The following is a 23,737-nucleotide window of genomic DNA, read 5'->3' on the forward strand; positions in this document are numbered from 1 at the left end:
GTCAATTAGGAAGGCCTCCCTCGCTAAAGTGTTTTAGGAGCGCTTGACAGTGATGAGGGGTGGTCGTTTGACCGCGGACCCAATTGGACGCAGGCAATAAGGCAGTGATCGCTGAGATCCTGGTTGAAGACAGCTGAGGTGTATTTAGAGGGTATATTAGTCAGGATGATATCTATGAGGTACCCATGTTTAAGGATTTAGGGTTGTACCTGGTAGGTTCGTTGATAATTTTGAGGTTGAGGGCATCTAGCTTTGGATTGTAGGATGGCTGGGGTATTAAGCATATCCCAATTTAGGTCACTCAAGCAGTACAAACTCAGAGGATAAATACCTCTTGGTGTGTGTTTGGTGTTACTAAACTATGTCAGGGAAACATCTCTAAATACCTCTTGGTGTGTGCTTGGTGTTACTAAACTATGTCAGGGAAACATCTCTAAATACCTCTTGGTGTGTGCTTGGTGTTACTAAACTATGTCAGGGAAACATCTCTAAATACCTCTTGGTGTGTGTTTGGTGTTACTAAACTATGTCAGGGAAACATCTCTAAATACCTCTTGGTGTGTGCTTGGTGTTACTAAACTATGTCAGGGAAACATCTCTAAATACCTCTTGGTGTGTGCTTGGTGTTACTAAACTATGTCAGGGAAACATCTCTAAATACCTCTTGGTGTGTGCTTGGTGTTACTAAACTATGTCAGGGAAACATCTCTAAATACCTCTTGGTGTGTGTTTGGTGTTACTAAACTATGTCAGGGAAACATCTCTAAATACCTCTTGGTGTGTGTTTGGTGTTACTAAACTATGTCAGGGAAACATCTCTAAATACCTCTTGGTGTGTGTTTGGTGTTACTAAACTATGTCAGGGTAACATCTCTAAATACCTCTTGGTGTGTGTTTGGTGTTACTAAACTATGTCAGGGAAACATCTCTAAATACCTCTTGGTGTGTGTTTGGTGTTACTAAACTATGTCAGGGAAACATCTCTAAATACCTCTTGGTGTGTGCTTGGTGGTACTAAACTATGTCAGGGAAACATCTCTAAATACCTCTTGGTGTGTGTGCTTGGTGTTACTAAACTATGTCAGGGAAACATCTCTAAATACCTCTTGGTGTGTGCTTTGGTGGTACTAAACTATGTCAGGGTAACATCTCTAAATACCTCTTGGTGTGTGTTTGGTGGTACTAAACTATGTCAGGGAAACATCTCTAAATACCTCTTGGTGTGTGTTTGGTGTTACTAAACTATGTCAGGGAAACATCTCTAAATACCTCTTGGTGTGTGTTTGGTGTTACTAAACTATGTCAGGGAAACATCTCTAAATACCTCTTGGTGTGTGTTTGGTGTTACTAAACTATGTCAGGGAAACATCTCTAAATACCTCTTGGTGTGTGTTTGGTGTTACTAAACTATGTCAGGGAACATCTCTAAATACCTCTTGGTGTGTGTTTGGTGTTACTAAACTATGTCAGGGAAACATCTCTAAATACCTCTTGGTGTGTGTTTGGTGTTACTAAACTATGTCAGGGAAACATCTCTAAATACCTCTTGGTGTGTGTTTGGTGTTACTAAACTATGTCAGGGAAACATCTCTAAATACCTCTTGGTGTGTGTTTGGTGTTACTAAACTATGTCAGGGAAACATCTCTAAATACCTCTTGGTGTGTGTTTGGTGTTACTAAACTATGTCAGGGAAACATCTCTAAATACCTCTTGGTGTGTGTTTGGTGTTACTAAACTATGTCAGGGAAACATCTCTAAATACCTCTTGGTGTGTGTTTGGTGTTACTAAACTATGTCAGGGAAACATCTCTAAATACCTCTTGGTGTGTGCTTGGTGTTACTAAACTATGTCAGGGAAACATCTCTAAATACCTCTTGGTGTGTGCTTGGTGTTACTAAACTATGTCAGGGTAACATCTCTAAATACCTCTTGGTGTGTCTCTGCTGTTACTAAACTATGTCAGGGAAACATCTCTAAATACCTCTTGGTGTGTGTTTGGTGTTACTAAACTATGTCAGGGAAACATCTCTAAATACCTCTTGGTGTGTGTTTGGTGTTACTAAACTATGTCAGGGAAACATCTCTAAATACCTCTTGGTGTGTGTTTGGTGTTACTAAACTATGTCAGGGAAACATCTCTAAATACCTCTTGGTGTGTGTTTGGTGTTACTAAACTATGTCAGGGAAACATCTCTAAATACCTCTTGGTGTGTGCTTGGTGTTACTAAACTATGTCAGGGAAACATCTCTAAATACCTCTTGGTGTGTGCTTGGTGTTACTAAACTATGTCAGGGAAACATCTCTAAATACCTCTTGGTGTGTGCTTGGTGTTACTAAACTATGTCAGGGAAACATCTCTAAATACCTCTTGGTGTGTGCTTGGTGGTACTAAACTATGTCAGGGTAACATCTCTAAATACCTCTTGGTGTGTCTCTGCTGTTACTAAACTATGTCAGGGAAACATCTCTAAATACCTCTTGGTGTGTGTTTGGTGTTACTAAACTATGTCAGGGAAACATCTCTAAATACCTCTTGGTGTGTGTTTGGTGTTACTAAACTATGTCAGGGAAACATCTCTAAATACCTCTTGGTGTGTGTTTGGTGTTACTAAACTATGTCAGGGAAACATCTCTAAATACCTCTTGGTGTGTGTTTGGTGTTACTAAACTATGTCAGGGAAACATCTCTAAATACCTCTTGGTGTGTGTTTGGTGTTACTAAACTATGTCAGGGAAACATCTCTAAATACCTCTTGGTGTGTGTTTGGTGTTACTAAACTATGTCAGGGAAACATCTCTAAATACCTCTTGGTGTGTGTTTGGTGTTACTAAACTATGTCAGGGAAACATCTCTAAATACCTCTTGGTGTGTGTTTGGTGTTACTAAACTATGTCAGGGAAACATCTCTAAATACCTCTTGGTGTGTGCTTTGGTGTTACTAAACTATGTCAGGGAAACATCTCTAAATACCTCTTGGTGTGTGCTTGGTGTTACTAAACTATGTCAGGGAAACATCTCTAAATACCTCTTGGTGTGTGTTTGGTGTTACTAAACTATGTCAGGGAAACATCTCTAAATACCTCTTGGTGTGTGCTTGGTGTTACTAAACTATGTCAGGGAAACATCTCTAAATACCTCTTGGTGTGTGTTTGGTGTTACTAAACTATGTCAGGGAAACATCTCTAAATACCTCTTGGTGTGTGTTTGGTGTTACTAAACTATGTCAGGGAAACATCTCTAAATACCTCTTGGTGTGTGTTTGGTGTTACTAAACTATGTCAGGGAAACATCTCTAAATACCTCTTGGTGTGTGTTTGGTGTTACTAAACTATGTCAGGGAAACATCTCTAAATACCTCTTGGTGTGTGCTTGGTGTTACTAAACTATGTCAGGGAAACATCTCTAAATACCTCTTGGTGTGTGTTTGGTGTTACTAAACTATGTCAGGGAAACATCTCTAAATACCTCTTGGTGTGTGTTTGGTGTTACTAAACTATGTCAGGGAAACATCTCTAAATACCTCTTGGTGTGTGCTTGGTGTTACTAAACTATGTCAGGGAAACATCTCTAAATACCTCTTGGTGTGTGCTTGGTGTTACTAAACTATGTCAGGGAAACATCTCTAAATACCTCTTGGTGTGTGCTTGGTGTTACTAAACTATGTCAGGGAAACATCTCTAAATACCTCTTGGTGTGTGCTTGGTGGTACTAAACTATGTCAGGGTAACATCTCTAAATACCTCTTGGTGTGTCTCTGCTGTTACTAAACTATGTCAGGGTAACATCTCTAAATACCTCTTGGTGTGTGTTTGGTGTTACTAAACTATGTCAGGGAAACATCTCTAAATACCTCTTGGTGTGTGTTTGGTGTTACTAAACTATGTCAGGGAAACATCTCTAAATACCTCTTGGTGTGTGTTTGGTGTTACTAAACTATGTCAGGGAAACATCTCTAAATACCTCTTGGTGTGTGCTTGGTGTTACTAAACTATGTCAGGGAAACATCTCTAAATACCTCTTGGTGTGTGCTTGGTGTTACTAAACTATGTCAGGGAAACATCTCTAAATACCTCTTGGTGTGTTTGGTGTTACTAAACTATGTCAGGGAAACATCTCTAAATACCTCTTGGTGTGTGTTTGGTGTTACTAAACTATGTCAGGGAAACATCTCTAAATACCTCTTGGTGTGTGTTTGGTGTTACTAAACTATGTCAGGGAAACATCTCTAAATACCTCTTGGTGTGTGTTTGGTGTTACTAAACTATGTCAGGGAAACATCTCTAAATACCTCTTGGTGTGTGCTTGGTGTTACTAAACTATGTCAGGGAAACATCTCTAAATACCTCTTGGTGTGTGCTTGGTGTTACTAAACTATGTCAGGGAAACATCTCTAAATACCTCTTGGTGTGTCTCTGCTGTTACTAAACTATGTCAGGGTAACATCTATAAATACCTCTTGGTGTGTGCTTGGTGTTACTAAACTATGCCAGGGAAACATCTCTAAATACCTCTTGGTGTGTGCTTGGTGTTACTAAACTATGTCAGGGAAACATCTCTAAATACCTCTTGGTGTGTGTTTGGTGTTACTAAACTATGTCAGGGAAACATCTCTAAATACCTCTTGGTGTGTGTTTGGTGTTACTAAACTATGTCAGGGAAACATCTCTAAATACCTCTTGGTGTGTGCTTGGTGTTACTAAACTATGTCAGGGAAACATCTCTAAATACCTCTTGGTGTGTGCTTGGTGTTACTACAGTATGGAAACATCTCTAAATACCTCTTGGTGTGTGCTTGGTGTTACTAAACTATGTCAGGGAAACATCTCTAAATACCTCTTGGTGTGTGCTTGGTGTTACTAAACTATGTCAGGGAAACATCTCTAAATACCTCTTGGTGTGTGTCTGGTGTTACTAAACTATGTCAGGGTAACATCTCTAAATACCTCTTGGTGTGTGTTTGGTGTTACTAAACTATGTCAGGGAAACATCTCTAAATACCTCTTGGTGTGTGTTTGGTGTTACTAAACTATGTCAGGGAAACATCTCTAAATACCTCTTGGTGTGTGTTTGGTGTTACTAAACTATGTCAGGGAAACATCTCTAAATACCTCTTGGTGTGTGTTTGGTGTTACTAAACTATGTCAGGGAAACATCTCTAAATACCTCTTGGTGTGTGTTTGGTGTTACTAAACTATGTCAGGGAAACATCTCTAAATACCTCTTGGTGTGTGTTTGGTGTTACTAAACTATGTCAGGGAAACATCTCTAAATACCTCTTGGTGTGTGTTTGGTGTTACTAAACTATGTCAGGGAAACATCTCTAAATACCTCTTGGTGTGTGTTTGGTGTTACTAAACTATGTCAGGGAAACATCTCTAAATACCTCTTGGTGTGTGCTTGGTGTTACTAAACTATGTCAGGGAAACATCTCTAAATACCTCTTGGTGTGTGCTTGGTGTTACTAAACTATGTCAGGGAAACATCTCTAAATACCTCTTGGTGTGTGTTTGGTGTTACTAAACTATGTCAGGGGAACATCTCTAAATACCTCTTGGTGTGTGCTTGGTGTTACTAAACTATGTCAGGGAAACATCTCTAAATACCTCTTGGTGTGTGTTTGGTGTTACTAAACTATGTCAGGGAAAAATCTCTAAATACCTCTTGGTGTGTGTTTGGTGTTACTAAACTATGTCAGGGAAACATCTCTAAATACCTCTTGGTGTGTGTTTGGTGTTACTAAACTATGTCAGGGAAACATCTCTAAATACCTCTTGGTGTGTGCTTGGTGTTACTAAACTATGTCAGGGAAACATCTCTAAATACCTCTTGGTGTGTGCTTGGTGTTACTAAACTATGTCAGGGAAACATCTCTAAATACCTCTTGGTGTGTGTTTGGTGTTACTAAACTATGTCAGGGAAACATCTCTAAATACCTCTTGGTGTGTGTTTGGTGTTACTAAACTATGTCAGGGAAAATCTCTAAATACCTCTTGGTGTGTGCTTGGTGTTACTAAACTATGTCAGGGAAACATCTCTAAATACCTCTTGGTGTGTGCTTGGTGTTACTAAACTATGTCAGGGAAACATCTCTAAATACCTCTTGGTGTGTGCTTGGTGTTACTAAACTATGTCAGGAAACATCTCTAAATACCTCTTGGTGTGTGCTTGGTGTTACTAAACTATGTCAGGGAAACATCTCTAAATACCTCTTGGTGTGTGTTTGGTGTTACTAAACTATGTCAGGGAAACATCTCTAAATACCTCTTGGTGTGTGTTTGGTGGTACTAAACTATGTCAGGGAAACATCTCTAAATACCTCTTGGTGTGTGCTTGGTGTTACTAAACTATGTCAGGGAAACATCTCTAAATACCTCTTGGTGTGTGTTTGGTGGTACTAAACTATGTCAGGGAAACATCTCTAAATACCTCTTGGTGTGTGTTTGGTGTTACTAAACTATGTCAGGGAAACATCTCTAAATACCTCTTGGTGTGTGCTTGGTGTTACTAAACTATGTCAGGGAAACATCTCTAAATACCTCTTGGTGTGTGTTTGGTGTTACTAAACTATGTCAGGGAAACATCTCTAAATACCTCTTGGTGTGTGCTTGGTGGTACTAAACTATGTCAGGGAAACATCTCTAAATACCTCTTGGTGTGTGTTTGGTGTTACTAAACTATGTCAGGGAAACATCTCTAAATACCTCTTGGTGTGTGTTTGGTGTTACTAAACTATGTCAGGGAAACATCTCTAAATACCTCTTGGTGTGTGTTTGGTGTTACTAAACTATGTCAGGGAAAAATCTCTAAATACCTCTTGGTGTGTGCTTTGGTGTTACTAAACTATGTCAGGGAAACATCTCTAAATACCTCTTGGTGTGTGCTTGGTGTTACTAAACTATGTCAGGGAAACATCTCTAAATACCTCTTGGTGTGTGCTTGGTGTTACTAAACTATGTCAGGGAAACATCTCTAAATACCTCTTGGTGTGTGCTTGGTGTTACTAAACTATGTCAGGGAAACATCTCTAAATACCTCTTGGTGTGTGCTTGGTGTTACTAAACTATGTCAGGGAAACATCTCTAAATACCTCTTGGTGTGTGTTTGGTGGTACTAAACTATGTCAGGGAAACATCTCTAAATACCTCTTGGTGTGTGTTTGGTGTTACTAAACTATGTCAGGGAAACATCTCTAAATACCTCTTGGTGTGTGCTTGGTGTTACTAAACTATGTCAGGGAAACATCTCTAAATACCTCTTGGTGTGTGTTTGGTGTTACTAAACTATGTCAGGGAAACATCTCTAAATACCTCTTGGTGTGTGTTTGGTGGTACTAAACTATGTCAGGGAACATCTCTAAATACCTCTTGGTGTGTGTTTGGTGTTACTAAACTATGTCAGGGAAACATCTCTAAATACCTCTTGGTGTGTGTTTGGTGTTACTAAACTATGTCAGGGAAACATCTCTAAATACCTCTTGGTGTGTGTTTGGTGTTACTAAACTATGTCAGGGAAACATCTCTAAATACCTCTTGGTGTGTGTTTGGTGTTACTAAACTATGTCAGGGAAACATCTCTAAATACCTCTTGGTGTGTGTGTTTGGTGTTACTAAACTATGTCAGGGAAACATCTCTAAATACCTCTTGGTGTGTGTTTGGTGTTACTAAACTATGTCAGGGAAACATCTCTAAATACCTCTTGGTGTGTGCTTGGTGTTACTAAACTATGTCAGGGAAACATCTCTAAATACCTCTTGGTGTGTGCTTTGGTGTTACTAAACTATGTCAGGGAAACATCTCTAAATACCTCTTGGTGTGTGCTTGGTGTTACTAAACTATGTCAGGGAAACATCTCTAAATACCTCTTGGTGTGTGTTTGGTGTTACTAAACTATGTCAGGGAAACATCTCTAAATACCTCTTGGTGTGTGCTTGGTGTTACTAAACTATGTCAGGGAAACATCTCTAAATACCTCTTGGTGTGTGTTTGGTGTTACTAAACTATGTCAGGGAAAAATCTCTAAATACCTCTTGGTGTGTGCTTGGTGTTACTAAACTATGTCAGGGAAACATCTCTAAATACCTCTTGGTGTGTGTTTGGTGTTACTAAACTATGTCAGGGAAACATCTCTAAATACCTCTTGGTGTGTGTTTGGTGTTACTAAACTATGTCAGGGAAACATCTCTAAATACCTCTTGGTGTGTGCTTGGTGTTACTAAACTATGTCAGGGAAACATCTCTAAATACCTCTTGGTGTGTGTTTGGTGGTACTAAACTATGTCAGGGAAACATCTCTAAATACCTCTTGGTGTGTGTTTGGTGTTACTAAACTATGTCAGGGAAACATCTCTAAATACCTCTTGGTGTGTGCTTGGTGTTACTAAACTATGTCAGGGAAACATCTCTAAATACCTCTTGGTGTGTGCTTGGTGTTACTAAACTATGTCAGGGAAACATCTCTAAATACCTCTTGGTGTGTGCTTGGTGTTACTAAACTATGTCAGGGAAACATCTCTAAATACCTCTTGGTGTGTGCTTTGGTGTTACTAAACTATGTCAGGGTAACATCTCTAAATACCTCTTGGTGTGTGTTTGGTGTTACTAAACTATGTCAGGGAAACATCTCTAAATACCTCTTGGTGTGTGCTTGGTGGTACTAAACTATGTCAGGGAAACATCTCTAAATACCTCTTGGTGTGTGTTTGGTGTTACTAAACTATGTCAGGGAAACATCTCTAAATACCTCTTGGTGTGTTTGGTGTTACTAAACTATGTCAGGGAAACATCTCTAAATACCTCTTGGTGTGTGTTTGGTGTTACTAAACTATGTCAGGGAAACATCTCTAAATACCTCTTGGTGTGTGCTTGGTGTTACTAAACTATGTCAGGGAAACATCTCTAAATACCTCTTGGTGTGTGTTTGGTGGTACTAAACTATGTCAGGGAAACATCTCTAAATACCTCTTGGTGTGTCTCTGCTGTTACTAAACTATGTCAGGGAAACATCTCTAAATACCTCTTGGTGTGTGTTTGGTGATACTAAACTATGTCAGGGAAACATCTCTAAATACCTCTTGGTGTGTGTTTGGTGTTACTAAACTATGTCAGGGAAACATCTCTAAATACCTCTTGGTGTGTGCTTTGGTGGTACTAAACTATGTCAGGGAAACATCTCTAAATACCTCTTGGTGTGTGCTTTGGTGTTACTAAACTATGTCAGGGAAACATCTCTAAATACCTCTTGGTGTGTGTTTGGTGTTACTAAACTATGTCAGGGAAACATCTCTAAATACCTCTTGGTGTGTGCTTGGTGTTACTAAACTATGTCAGGGTAACATCTCTAAATACCTCTTGGTGTGTGCTTGGTGTTACTAAACTATGTCAGGGAAACATCTCTAAATACCTCTTGGTGTGTGCTTGGTGTTACTAAACTATGTCAGGGAAACATCTCTAAATACCTCTTGGTGTGTGTTTGGTGGTACTAAACTATGTCAGGGAAACATCTCTAAATACCTCTTGGTGTGTGTTGGTGTTACTAAACTATGTCAGGGTAACATCTCTAAATACCTCTTGGTGTGTGCTTGGTGTTACTAAACTATGTCAGGGAAACATCTCTAAATACCTCTTGGTGTGTGCTTGGTGGTACTAAACTATGTCAGGGAAACATCTCTAAATACCTCTTGGTGTGTGCTTGGTGTTACTAAACTATGTCAGGGAAACATCTCTAAATACCTCTTGGTGTGTGCTTGGTGGTACTAAACTATGTCAGGGTAACATCTCTAAATACCTCTTGGTGTGTGTTTGGTGTTACTAAACTATGTCAGGGAAACATCTCTAAATACCTCTTGGTGTGTGCTTGGTGGTACTAAACTATGTCAGGGAAACATCTCTAAATACCTCTTGGTGTGTGCTTGGTGGTACTAAACTATGTCAGGGAAACATCTCTAAATACCTCTTGGTGTGTGCTTGGTGTTACTAAACTATGTCAGGGAAACATCTCTAAATACCTCTTGGTGTGTGTTTGGTGTTACTAAACTATGTCAGGGAAACATCTCTAAATACCTCTTGGTGTGTGCTTGGTGGTACTAAACTATGTCAGGGAAACATCTCTAAATACCTCTTGGTGTGTGTTTGGTGGTACTAAACTATGTCAGGGAAACATCTCTAAATACCTCTTGGTGTGTGCTTGGTGTTACTAAACTATGTCAGGGAAACATCTCTAAATACCTCTTGGTGTGTGTTTGGTGGTACTAAACTATGTCAGGGAAACATCTCTAAATACCTCTTGGTGTGTGTTTGGTGTTACTAAACTATGTCAGGGAAACATCTCTAAATACCTCTTGGTGTGTGTTTGGTGTTACTAAACTATGTCAGGGAAACATCTCTAAATACCTCTTGGTGTGTGTTTGGTGTTACTAAACTATGTCAGGGAAACATCTCTAAATACCTCTTGGTGTGTGCTTGGTGTTACTAAACTATTCAGGGAAACATCTCTAAATACCTCTTGGTGTGTGCTTGGTGGTACTAAACTATGTCAGGGAAACATCTCTAAATACCTCTTGGTGTGTGCTTGGTGTTACTAAACTATGTCAGGGAAACATCTCTAAATACCTCTTGGTGTGTGTTTGGTGGTACTAAACTATGTCAGGGAAACATCTCTAAATACCTCTTGGTGTGTGTTTGGTGTTACTAAACTATGTCAGGGAAACATCTCTAAATACCTCTTGGTGTGTGCTTGGTGTTACTAAACTATGTCAGGGAAACATCTCTAAATACCTCTTGGTGTGTGTTTGGTGTTACTAAACTATGTCAGGGAAACATCTCTAAATACCTCTTGGTGTGTGCTTGGTGTTACTAAACTATGTCAGGGAAACATCTCTAAATACCTCTTGGTGTGTGTTTGGTGTTACTAAACTATGTCAGGGAAACATCTCTAAATACCTCTTGGTGTGTGTTTGGTGTTACTAAACTATGTCAGGGAAACATCTCTAAATACCTCTTGGTGTGTGCTTGGTGTTACTAAACTATGTCAGGGAAACATCTCTAAATACCTCTTGGTGTGTGTTTGGTGTTACTAAACTATGTCAGGGAAACATCTCTAAATACCTCTTGGTGTGTGTTTGGTGTTACTAAACTATGTCAGGGAAACATCTCTAAATACCTCTTGGTGTGTGTTTGGTGTTACTAAACTATGTCAGGGAAACATCTCTAAATACCTCTTGGTGTGTGCTTGGTGTTACTAAACTATGTCAGGGAAACATCTCTAAATACCTCTTGGTGTGTGCTTGGTGTTACTAAACTATGTCAGGGAAACATCTCTAAATACCTCTTGGTGTGTGCTTGGTGTTACTAAACTATGTCAGGGAAACATCTCTAAATACCTCTTGGTGTGTGTTTGGTGTTACTAAACTATGTCAGGGAAACATCTCTAAATACCTCTTGGTGTGTGCTTGGTGTTACTAAACTATGTCAGGGAAACATCTCTAAATACCTCTTGGTGTGTGTTTGGTGTTACTAAACTATGTCAGGGAAACATCTCTAAATACCTCTTGGTGTGTGTTTGGTGTTACTAAACTATGTCAGAGAAACATCTCTAAATACCTCTTGGTGTGTGCTTGGTGTTACTAAACTATGTCAGGGAAACATCTCTAAATACCTCTTGGTGTGTGCTTGGTGTTACTAAACTATGTCAGGGAAACATCTCTAAATACCTCTTGGTGTGTGCTTGGTGTTACTAAACTATGTCAGGGAAACATCTCTAAATACCTCTTGGTGTGTGCTTGGTGTTACTAAACTATGTCAGGGAAACATCTCTAAATACCTCTTGGTGTGTGTTTGGTGTTACTAAACTATGTCAGGGTAACATCTCTAAATACCTCTTGGTGTGTGTTTGGTGTTACTAAACTATGTCAGGGAAACATCTCTAAATACCTCTTGGTGTATGCTTGGTGTTACTAAACTATGTCAGGGGAAACATCTCTAAATACCTCTTGGTGTGTGCTTGGTGTTACTAAACTATGTCAGGGAAACATCTCTAAATACCTCTTGGTGTGTGCTTGGTGTTACTAAACTATGTCAGGGAAACATCTCTAAATACCTCTTGGTGTGTGTGTCAGGGAAACATCTCTAAATACTTGGTGTTACTAAACTATGTCAGGGAAACATCTCTAAATACCTCTTGGTGTGTGCTTGCGGGCTCTCTAAATACGGTATGTCAGGGAAACATCTCTAAATACCTCTTGGTGTGTTGCTGTGGTACTAAACTATGTGTGGCAGAAACATCTCTAAATACCTCTTGGTGTGTATGTTGTCAGGGAAACATCTCTAAATACCTCTTGGTGTGTGCTTGGTGTTACTAAACTATGTCAGGGAAACATCTCTAAATACCTCTTGGTGTGTGTTGTCAGGGAAACATCTCTAAATACCTCTTGGTGTGTGCGTGGTGAAATTTGTCAGGGAAACATCTCTAAATACCTCTTGGTGTGTGTTGTCGGGATATCTAAACTATGTCAGGGAAACATCTCTACATCTCTAGGTGCGTGCTTGGTGTGTGCTATGTCAGGGAAACATCTCTAAATACCTCTTGGTGTGTGTTTGGTGGTACTAAACTATGTCAGGGAAACATCTCTAAATACCTCTTGGTGTGTGCTTGGTGTTACTAAACTATGTCAGGGAAACATCTCTAAATACCTCTTGGTGTGTGTCTTATTGTCAGGGAAACATCTCTAAATACCTCTTGGTGTGTGTAATGTCAGGGAAACATCTCTAAATACCTCTTGGTGTGCTTGGTGTTTAAATATGTCAGGGAAACATCTCTAAATACCTCTTGGTGTGTGCTTGGTGGTACTAAACTATGTCAGGGAAACATCTCTAAATACCTCTTGGTGTGTGTTGTCAGGGAAACATCTCTAAATACCTCTTGGTGTGTGTTGTCAGGGAAACATCTCTAAATACCTCTTGGTGTGTGTTGTCAGGGAAACATCTCTAAATACCTCTTGGTGTGTGTGTAATGTCAGGGAAACATCTCTAAATACCTCTTGGTGTGTGTTTGGTGTTACTAAACTATGTCAGGGAAACATCTCTAAATACCTCTTGGTGTGTGTTGGAATGTCAGGGAAACATCTCTAAATACCTCTTGGTGTGTGTTTGGTGTTACTAAACTATGTCAGGGAAACATCTCTAAATACCTCTTGGTGTGTCTGTGTTAAACTATGTCAGGGAAACATCTCTAAATACCTCTTGGTGTGTGTTGTCAGGGAAACATCTCTAAATACCTCTTGGTGTGTGTTGTCAGGGAAACATCTCTAAATACCTCTTGGTGTGTGTTGTCAGGGAAACATCTCTAAATACCTCTTGGTGTGTGTTGTCAGGGAAACATCTCTAAATACCTCTTGGTGTGTGTTTGGTGGTACTAAACTATGTCAGGGAAACATCTCTAAATACCTCTTGGTGTGTGTTTGGTGTTACTAAACTATGTCAGGGAAACATCTCTAAATACCTCTTGGTGTGTGCTATAATGTCAGGGAAACATCTCTAAATACCTCTTGGTGTGTGTTTTAACTGTCAGGGAAACATCTCTAAATACCTCTTGGTGTGTGTTATTAAATGTCAGGGAAACATCTCTAAATACCTCTTGGTGTGTGTTTGGTGTTACTAAACTATGTCAGGGAAACATCTCTAAATACCTCTTGGTGTGTGTTGGTTGTCAGGGAAACATCTCTAAATACCTCTTGGTGTGTGTTAAAAATGTCAGGGAAACATCTCTAAATACCTCTTGGTGTGTGTTGTCAGGGAAATCTCTAAATACCTCTTTGTGTGTGTCAGGGAAACATCTCTAAATACCTCTTGGTGTGTGTTTGGTGTTACTAAACTATGTCAGGGAAACATCTCTAAATACCTCTTGGTGTGTGTGATGTCAGGGAAACATCTCTAAATACCTCTTGGTGTGTGTTGCTGACTAAATGTCAGGGAAACATCTCTAAATACCTCTTGGTGTGTGTTATGTCAGGGAAACATCTCTAAATACCTCTTGGTGTGTGTGTTGTCAGGGAAACATCTCTAAATACCTCTTGGTGTGTTATGTCAGGGAAACATCTCTAAATACCTCTTGGTGTGTGTTTGGTGGTACTAAACTATGTCAGGGAAACATCTCTAAATACCTCTTGGTGTGTGTTTGGTGTTACTAAACTATGTCAGGGAAACATCTCTAAATACCTCTTGGTGTGTGCTGTCAGGGAAACATCTCTAAATACCTCTTGGTGTGTGTTGTCAGGGAAACATCTCTAAATACCTCTTGGTGTGTGTTGTCAGGGAAACATCTCTAAATACCTCTTGGTGTGTGTTTGGTGTTACTAAACTATGTCAGGGAAACATCTCTAAATACCTCTTGGTGTGTGTTGTCAGGGAAACATCTCTAAATACCTCTTGGTGTGTGTTGTCAGGGAAACATCTCTAAATACCTCTTGGTGTGTGTTGTCAGGGAAACATCTCTAAATACCTTGTCAGGGAAACATCTCTAAATACCTCTTGGTGTGTGCTTGGTGTTACTAAACTATGTCAGGGAAACATCTCTAAATACCTCTTGGTGTGTGTTGTCAGGGAAACATCTCTAAATACCTCTTGGTGTGTGTTGTCAGGGAAACATCTCTAAATACCTCTTGGTGTGTGTTGTCAGGGAAACATCTCTAAATACCTCTTGGTGTGTGTTGTCAGGGAAACATCTCTAAATACCTCTTGGTGTGTGTTTGGTGTCTAGAGGAGTTGACTCCCCCTGTACAGCTGTTGCAGATGGTGGTGTCGTGGATCCAAGACCAGCCTCGATTGGTCCTCATCACTCTGCTGAACACGCCCCCCTCCTCCAGCCAGCCAATTGGCTCCATGGACCTCACGCCGCTGGCTGGGTTGGTGCGCTGGTGTGTCAAAGCCCCATTGGCTTACAGAAGAGACGGGAAGCAGGGCCTGGCTAATGGGACGACAGAGACGGAGCTGGAGGCAGGGCCTCTCTTCTCTGAGCTGCATCTCAGTGTTCTGCAGGTTTGTTCAGTCTCAAACATGACTTTTGTGACATTTGTGTAACTTGAGGTCATCAGGACTTACATGAGGGTTGGGTTTGGATTACAATCATGCCCACTAACACAGGATGGTAACGCCAAGGGAGAATCTTAAACGGCTGCGCTGATTGCACTCTATCCAATCATAGCAGCCAGAACCTTCAGACAGTGAGACAGACCTGTCCATTACTCTATCCAATCATAGCAGCCAGAACCTTCAGACAGTGAGACAGACCTGTCCATCACTCTATCCAATCATAGCAGCCAGAACCTTCAGACAGTGAGACAGACCTGTCCATTACTCTATCCAATCATAGCAGCCAGAACCTTCAGACAGTGAGACAGACCTGTCCATTACTCTATCCAATCATAGCAGCCAGAACCTTCAGACAGTGAGACAGACCTGTCCATTACTCTATCCAATCATAGCAGCCAGAACCTTCAGACAGTGAGACAGACCTGTCCATTACTCTATCCAATCATAGCAGCCAGAACCTTCAGACAGTGAGACAGACCTGTCCATTACTCTATCCAATCATAGCAGCCAGAACCTTCCAGACAGTGAGACAGACCTGTCCATTACTCTATCCAATCATAGCAGCCAGAACCTTCAGACAGTGAGACAGACCTGTCCATTACTCTATCCAATCATAGCAGCCAGAACCTTCAGACAGTGAGACAGACCTGTCCATCACTCTATCCAATCATAGCAGCCAGAACCTTCAGACAGTGAGACAGACCTGTCCATCACTCTATCCAATCATAGCAGCAGAACCTTCAGACAGTGAGACAGACCTGTCCATTACTCTATCCAATCATAGCAGCCAGAACCTTCAGACAGTGAGACAGACCTGTCCATTACTCTATCCAATCATAGCAGCAGAACCTTCAGACAGTGAGACAGACCTGATCTATCCAATCATAGCAGCCAGAACCTTCAGACAGTGCAGACAGACCATGTCCATTACCTATCCAATCACTAGCAGCCAGAACCTTTAGCAGACAGATCACATAGCAGCAGAACCTATGAAACACTGCCAGACAGACCATCATAGCAGCAGAACCTATGAAACACTGCCAGACAGACCATCATAGCAGCAGAACCTATGAAACACTGCCAGACAGATGCACACTCTGGTAATAGATTGTGAGAAAGATGTCAAAACAAAACGGCCCTGAAGCACAAACGTCACCACTCGCCAGTGACTTAATAATCTGATTTAGCTAACGTGACCTGCCTGCTCAATGTGCCTGCTATTTCCTAGCTAGCTTCATTGACAGAGAGGGAACATAGCTGACCAGTGATTTGGGGCACTGATAAATGGCTTGTAGCAGCTTGTGTTTTATTTACCATAGTGTGACAGCTTGCTGATGAAGAACTTGTAGACATGTTCTCAGAAATCAGTCCTGAGCACAGCCAGCAGCAACTGACTCCATACTGTCTACTGATGGTTTTACTTGAGAAATCCTGCACCAAACATCTTAGCTCGATGTAAAATTGCGCAATCAAAATCGTTAAAATGAATTACAGGCTGTTATTTCTATCGTGACTCAAGAGGGACAAACAACACTAACTGCCAGTGGACAATAAACAACACTAACTGCCAGTGGACAATAAACAACACTAACTGCCAGTGGACAATAAACAACACTAACTGCCAGTGGACAATAAACAACACTAACTGCCAGTGGACAATAAACAACACTAACTGCCAGTGGACAATAAACAACACTAACTGCCAGTGGACAATAAACAACACTAACTGGCAGTGGACAATAAACAACACTAACTGCCAGTGGACAATAAACAACACTAACTGCCAGTGGACAATAAACAACACTAACTGCCAGTGGACAATAAACAACACTAACTGGCAGTGGACAATAAACAACACTAACTGCCAGTGGACAATAAACAACACTAACTGCCAGTGGACAATAAACAACACTAACTGCCAGTGGACAATAAACAACACTAACTGCCAGTGGACAATAAACAACACTAACTGCCAGTGGACAATAAACAACACTAACTGCCAGTGGACAATAAACAACACTAACTGGCAGTGGACAATAAACAACACTAACTGCCAGTGGACAATAAACAACACTAACTGCCAGTGGACAATAAACAACACTAACTGCCAGTGGACAATAAACAACACTAACTGCCAGTGGACAATAAACAACACTAACTGCCAGTGGACAATAAACAACACTAACTGCCAGTGGACAATAAACAACACTAACTGCCAGTGGACAATAAACAACACTAACTGCCAGTGGACAATAAACAACACTAACTGCCAGTGGACAATAAACAACACTAACTGCCAGTGGACAATAAACAACACTAACTGCCAGTGGACAATAAACAACACTAACTGCCAGTGGACAATAAACAACACTAACTGCCAGTGGACAATAAACAACACTAACTGCCAGTGGACAATAAACAACACTAACTGCCAGTGGACAATAGACAACACTAACTGCCAGTGGACAATAAACAACACTAACTGCCAGTGGACAATAAACAACACTAACTGCCAGTGGACAATAAACAACACTAACTGCCAGTGGACAATAAACAACACTAACTGCCAGTGGACAATAAACAACACTAACTGCCAGTGGACAATAAACAACACTAACTGCCAGTGGACAATAAACAACACTAACTGCCAGTGGACAATAAACAACACTAACTGCCAGTGGACAATAAACAACACTAACTGCCAGTGGACAATAAAGCAAACATAACGCACCCCCATGGAACCACACCCCCATGGAACCGCACCCCCATGGAACCGCACCCCCATGGAACCACACCCCCATGGAACCGCACCCCCATGGAACCACACCCCCATGGAACCACACCCCCAAAGCGCTAACCCTCAGAGGTCCTGGGTCAGGGTTACATCATGTTTAGAGGTTATCAAGTCTTCCTCCCAGGAGTCATGGGTCAGGGTTAGGTCATGTTTAGAGGTCAGAGGTTATGAACTCTAACCTCTTATCTGTTCCAGGTGTTGCTGCTCCTCCCGGGCGTTCTGAGAGAGAAGGGGCTTCTGGGTCGCTTGGCGTTGCTGCAGCCCGACCAGCTGACTTCTCTGATCTCTGACCTCTCTCGTCTTCTGGAGGAGCTGAAGCCTCACCACACCGATACACACACACAGACCCAGCTCGCTCTGGACCGCCTGGCCCAGTCCCTGCAGGTCTCCATGGCAGCAGGGGCGCTGCTCTGCTCTAGAGGTAGGGATGTCATATCCTGTGTGTTCGACAGTTGTGATGTCATATCCTGTGTGTTCTATAGTTGGGATGTCATATCCTGTGTGTTCTACAGTTGGGATGTCATATCCTGTGTGTTCTCTCCACAGAGGACCTGAGAGCTCTCTGTTCCCGCCTCCCACACAACAAGTAAGAACCAATCACAATGCACCCCTAACCCTCCCCCACCACCAATCATAATGCACCCCTAACCCTCCCCCACCACCAATCATAATGCACCCCTAACCCTCCCCCACCACCAATCACAATGCACCCCTAACCCTCCCCCACCACCAATCACAATGCACCCCTAACCCTCCCCCACCACCAATCACAATGCACCCCTAACCCTCCCCCACCACCAATCACAATGCACCCCTAACCCTCCCCCACCACCAATCACAATGCACCCCCTAACCCTCCCCCACCACCAATCACAATGCACCCCTAACCCTCCCCCACCACCAATCACGATGCACCCCTAGCCCCCCCTGTCTAGACCTGTTTTTACCTGTCTCCAGCCTAAGGGGGGGTGTGTTATCTCCCCAAGCTGTGCCTGATGTCATAGACCCTCATAGTTCCAGAATGTAATGATAACGGCAGCCATTTTGGTAAAGGAGAAATCCAAACCAGTCTAATACCCTCAATGCACATTCCACGCTGGAACGTTCCAAGCCCTCTTCATATCAGGGGAGCGGTTTCCGGAGCGTTGTCAGGCATTGCCGACAGGGAGGAGATCTCGTTAAATATGGTTTAAATTTGTTCAACTTACTAAATTACATTCAGAGGATTTAAAAGCTACAGCAATGCGCTTGTGAGAAAAATTTAAGAACATTTGAAAACAAGTGTTTCAACATAGTATAACCACTACAAAGCTGACGCTAGCTAGCTAGCCTCTTCCATAGACTTGACTGGTTAGCCAGCTAGCCTCTTCCATAGACTTGACTGGTTAGCCAGCTAGCCTCTTCCATAGACTTGACTGGTTAGCCAGCTAGCCTCTTCCATAGACTTGACTGGTTAGCCAGCTAGCCTCTTCCATAGACTTGACTGGTTAGCCAGCTAGCCTCTTCCATAGACTTGACTGGTTAGCTAGCTAGCCTCTTCCATAGACTTGACTGGTTAGCCAGCTAGCCTCTTCCATAGACTTGACTGGTTAGCTAGCTAGCCTCTTCCATAGACTTGACTGGTTAGCTAGCTAGCCTCTTCCATAGACTTGACTGGTTAGCTAGCTAGCCTCTTCCATAGACTTGACTGGTTAGCTAGCTAGCCTCTTCCATAGACTTGACTGGTTAGCTAGCTAGCCTCTTCCATAGACTTGACTGGTTAGCTAGCTAGCCTCTTCCATAGACTTGACTGGTTAGCCAGCTATCCTCTTCCATAGACTTGACTGGTTAGCTAGCTAGCCTCTTCCATAGACTTGACTGGTTAGCCAGCTAGCCTCTTCCATAGACTTGACTGGTTAGCTAGCTAGCCTCTTCCATAGACTTGACTGGTTAGCCAGCTAGCCTCTTCCATAGACTTGACTGGTTAGCCAGCTAGCCTCTTCCATAGACTTGACTGGTTAGCCAGCTAGCCTCTTCCATAGACTTGACTGGTTAGCCAGCTAGCCTCTTCCATAGACTTGACTGGTTAGCCAGCTAGCCTCTTCCATAGACTTGACTGGTTAGCCAGCTAGCCTCTTCCATAGACTTGACTGGTTAGCCAGCTAGCCTCTTCCATAGACTTGACTGGTTAGCTAGCTAGCCTCTTCCATAGACTTGACTGGTTAGCTAGCTAGCCTCTTCCATAGACTTGACTGGTTAGCCAGCTAGCCTCTTCCATAGACTTGACTGGTTAGCCAGCTAGCCTCTTCCATAGACTTGACTGGTTAGCCAGCTAGCCTCTTCCATAGACTTGACTGGTTAGCCAGCTAGCCTCTTCCATAGACTTGACTGGTTAGCTAGCTAGCCTCTTCCATAGACTTGACTGGTTAGCTAGCTAGCATCAGAGCCATCTGGATAATCTCATAGACAGACTGGATCTAACGTTGTTTTACAGAGAAATAGGTCTATGTACTTGTCATGTTAGTTGAATGTAACATTAGTTGACAAAATGATTGTTTGCTAAGGTGTATATTTGGTTGGCTATGCTATCTAGCAAGCGGAGATCTCATTGCTCAAGTTGGTCCAATGTTTTGAAAACAGCTTGCTAGCCCCGCCCAGTTCATAACATTCTGTGTATATATCTAATGTTATCCTAACATGCTGACCACACCGCACGCATCGCTCTGGATAAGAGCGTCTGCTAAATGACTTAAAATGTAAAAATGTAATCCACAGATAAAAAGGGGAAACGTAGTTTCTAGTAATCTCTCCTCCTTCAGTCGTCTTGTTCTTCTGTGGACTTTATATGTCGGTTGGCAACCAACTTTAAGGTGCATCACCACCACCTCAGTTCATCTTCCAATCACCCAGGACGCTGGGCCAATTGTACCAGGTTGTATTAGTCCCAGCTCTCCCATCTTTTAGGAGCATACACCCACCTGGGGGATTGGAAGATGAACTGAGGTGGTGGTGATGCACCTTAAAGTTGGTTGCCAACCGACATATAAAGTCCACAGAAGAAGACCCATTTCCCCTTTTTATCTGTGGATTACATTTTTACATTTTAGTCATTTAGCAGACACTCTTATCCAGAACGACTTACAGTTAGTGAGTGCATGAATTCTTTTTTTTCATACTGGCCCCCCGTGGGAATCGAACCCACAACCCTGGCGTTACGCCATGCTCTACCAACTGAGCTACACAGGACAAATGGGTCAAAATTCTACAAAGATCCAGAAAAAAGGACCTTGTGCATTTCTGGTAAAATACCCTGAAAATATACCAGGCGGTGTCAGAGGAAGGCCCCAAAAATGTTGCTGTTGGTTTTCCTCCTCCTTCATCCGTGGTGCTCATTCAACATAGCATTAGGAGAGTCCTGTCAACATCTACAGTCATGAACATGGCTTTCTGAACAGCACAATCTTCCTAATTGATAACTTTGTTATATTGGCATAATATGAAGTCTGGTTGGCAACAGCATCACCCCCATAATCTCCATAAAGTCTATAGACATGTTTAAAGATTTTCAGTCAAGCATGTTGACATGATGTGTAGAAGCTGTTATTGACAAAAGGGAATATTAATCATGAATACATAGAAAATGTTGTTCCATGTAAAATAGATTGAGGAGTGTTCATTAGAAAAGTGGTAGTTGATTGCATGTGGATGGTAGTCATGGAAAAGGATGGATGTTAGTCATCCTAGTGAATAATTCAATTCAAATGTAGTCCAGATCAGCTAAACGTTCACATTAGCAAAATAAGGATATACAACCCCAACACAACACCCACTGTTCTGGTTCCAAATACAACCCCAACACAACACCCACTGTTCTGGTTCCAAATACAACCCCAACACAACACCCACTGTTCTGGTTCCAAATACAACCCCAACACAACACCCACTGTTCTGGTTCCAAATACAACCCCAACACAACACCCACTGTTCTGGTTCCAAATACAACCCCAACACAACACCCACTGTTCTGGTTCCAAATACAACCCCAACACAACACCCACTGTTCTTGTTCCAAATACATCCCCAACACAACACCCACTGTTCTGGTTCCAAATACAACCCCAACACAACACCCACTGTTCTGGTTCCAAATACAACCCCAACACAACACCCACTGTTCTGGTTCCAAATACAACCCCAACACAACACCCACTGTTCTGGTTCCAAATACAACCCCAACACAACACCCACTGTTCTTGTTCCAAATACAACCCCAACACAACACCCACTGTTCTGGTTCCAAATACAACCCCAACACAACACCCACTGTTCTTGTTCCAAATACATCCCCAACACAACACCCACTGTTCTGGTTCCAAATACAACCCCAACACAACACCCACTGTTCTGGTTCCAAATACAACCCCAACACAACACCCACTGTTCTGGTTCCAAATACAACCCCAACACAACACCCACTGTTCTGGTTCCAAATACAACCCCAACACAACACCCACTGTTCTGGTTCCAAATACAACCCCAACACAACACCCACTGTTCTTGTTCCAAATACATCCCCAACACAACACCCACTGTTCTGGTTCCAAATACAACCCCAACACAACACCCACTGTTCTGGTTCCAAATACAACCCCAACACAACACCCACTGTTCTGGTTCCAAATACAACCCCAACACAACACCCACTGTTCTGGTTCCAAATACAACCCCAACACAACACCCACTGTTCTTGTTCCAAATGCATGACTATTGTTCTGGTTTCATGATGACACTTGAATAAACGTAGATACTCACACTGATATGGGCTGGCAAGATAATGGCAGCTAATGCTGGTACATGGCGCACAGAGAAAAGCTCCTGGGCCCCTCACCAAGCTACAACAACAGAGAGAAATGGAACTGACATTAATCAGGACAGGTACATAGTGGTACATGATGTTGTGGTACATAGGCCTACAAACACTGTGTGCTTGTTTTGTGAACTCCTTTTAGCCAATGGGGGTTTCATTATCAATCAATCAAATGTATTTTCATAAAGCCCTTGTCACAAAGTGCTTATACAGATACCCAGTGTAAAACCTCAAAGAGCAAGCAATACAAAGGCAGAAGCACAGTGACTACCTGGTTGAGCTTGATCAGCTGGGTCTGGGACAAGGTAGCACGCACGGTGAAATCAGTTGAACCAGCAGCATGACAAGGGGGATTTGTGGGAGCCTAAGAACACACAGTACACCAGATATGAAAAGCTGACCCTAGACCTGGCACATCAGCTATTGCAGCATAATTACTGGGCACTGAGTGCAGAAAGCTGACCCTAGACCTGGCACATCAGCTATTGGAGCATAATTACTGGGCACTGAGTGCAGAAAGCTGACCCTAGACCTGGCACATCAGCTATTGGAGCATAATTACTGGGCACTGAGTGCAGAAAGCTGACCCTAGACCTGGCACATCAGCTATTGGAGCATAATTACTGGGCACTGAGTGCAGACAGCTGACCCTAGACCTGGCACATCAGCTATTGGAGCATAATTACTGGGCACTGAGTGCAGAAAGCTGACCCTAGACCTGGCACATCAGCTATTGGAGCATAATTACTGGGCACTGAGTGCAGACAGGGCCAGTCAACGGACAGGGCCAGTCGACGGACAGGGCCAGTCGACGGACAGGGCCAGTCAACGGACAGGGCCAGTCAACGGACAGGGCCAGTCGACGGACAGGGCCAGCCGACCAGGAAGGAGCTTACCCAACCGCTCTGAGGCACAGTCGCCCTAGATTTGGTATGGAAAAAAACAATACTATATGGTGCAATAAACATTAGTAAATGAGTTTAGCTGTAGCAGCTAATGATAATAAACA

At 42.2% G+C, this 23,737-nt stretch overlaps 1 pseudogene; it reads left to right on the top strand.

Moving 5' to 3' along the window:
- LOC121562193 overlaps positions 1–23,737 on the top strand; it is a 50,622-nt pseudogene that overhangs the window by 23,317 nt on the left and 3,568 nt on the right.

This window comes from Coregonus clupeaformis, unplaced genomic scaffold, assembly GCF_020615455.1.
Source record: "Coregonus clupeaformis isolate EN_2021a unplaced genomic scaffold, ASM2061545v1 scaf1079, whole genome shotgun sequence".
Taxonomy (NCBI): Eukaryota; Metazoa; Chordata; class Actinopteri; order Salmoniformes; family Salmonidae; genus Coregonus; species Coregonus clupeaformis.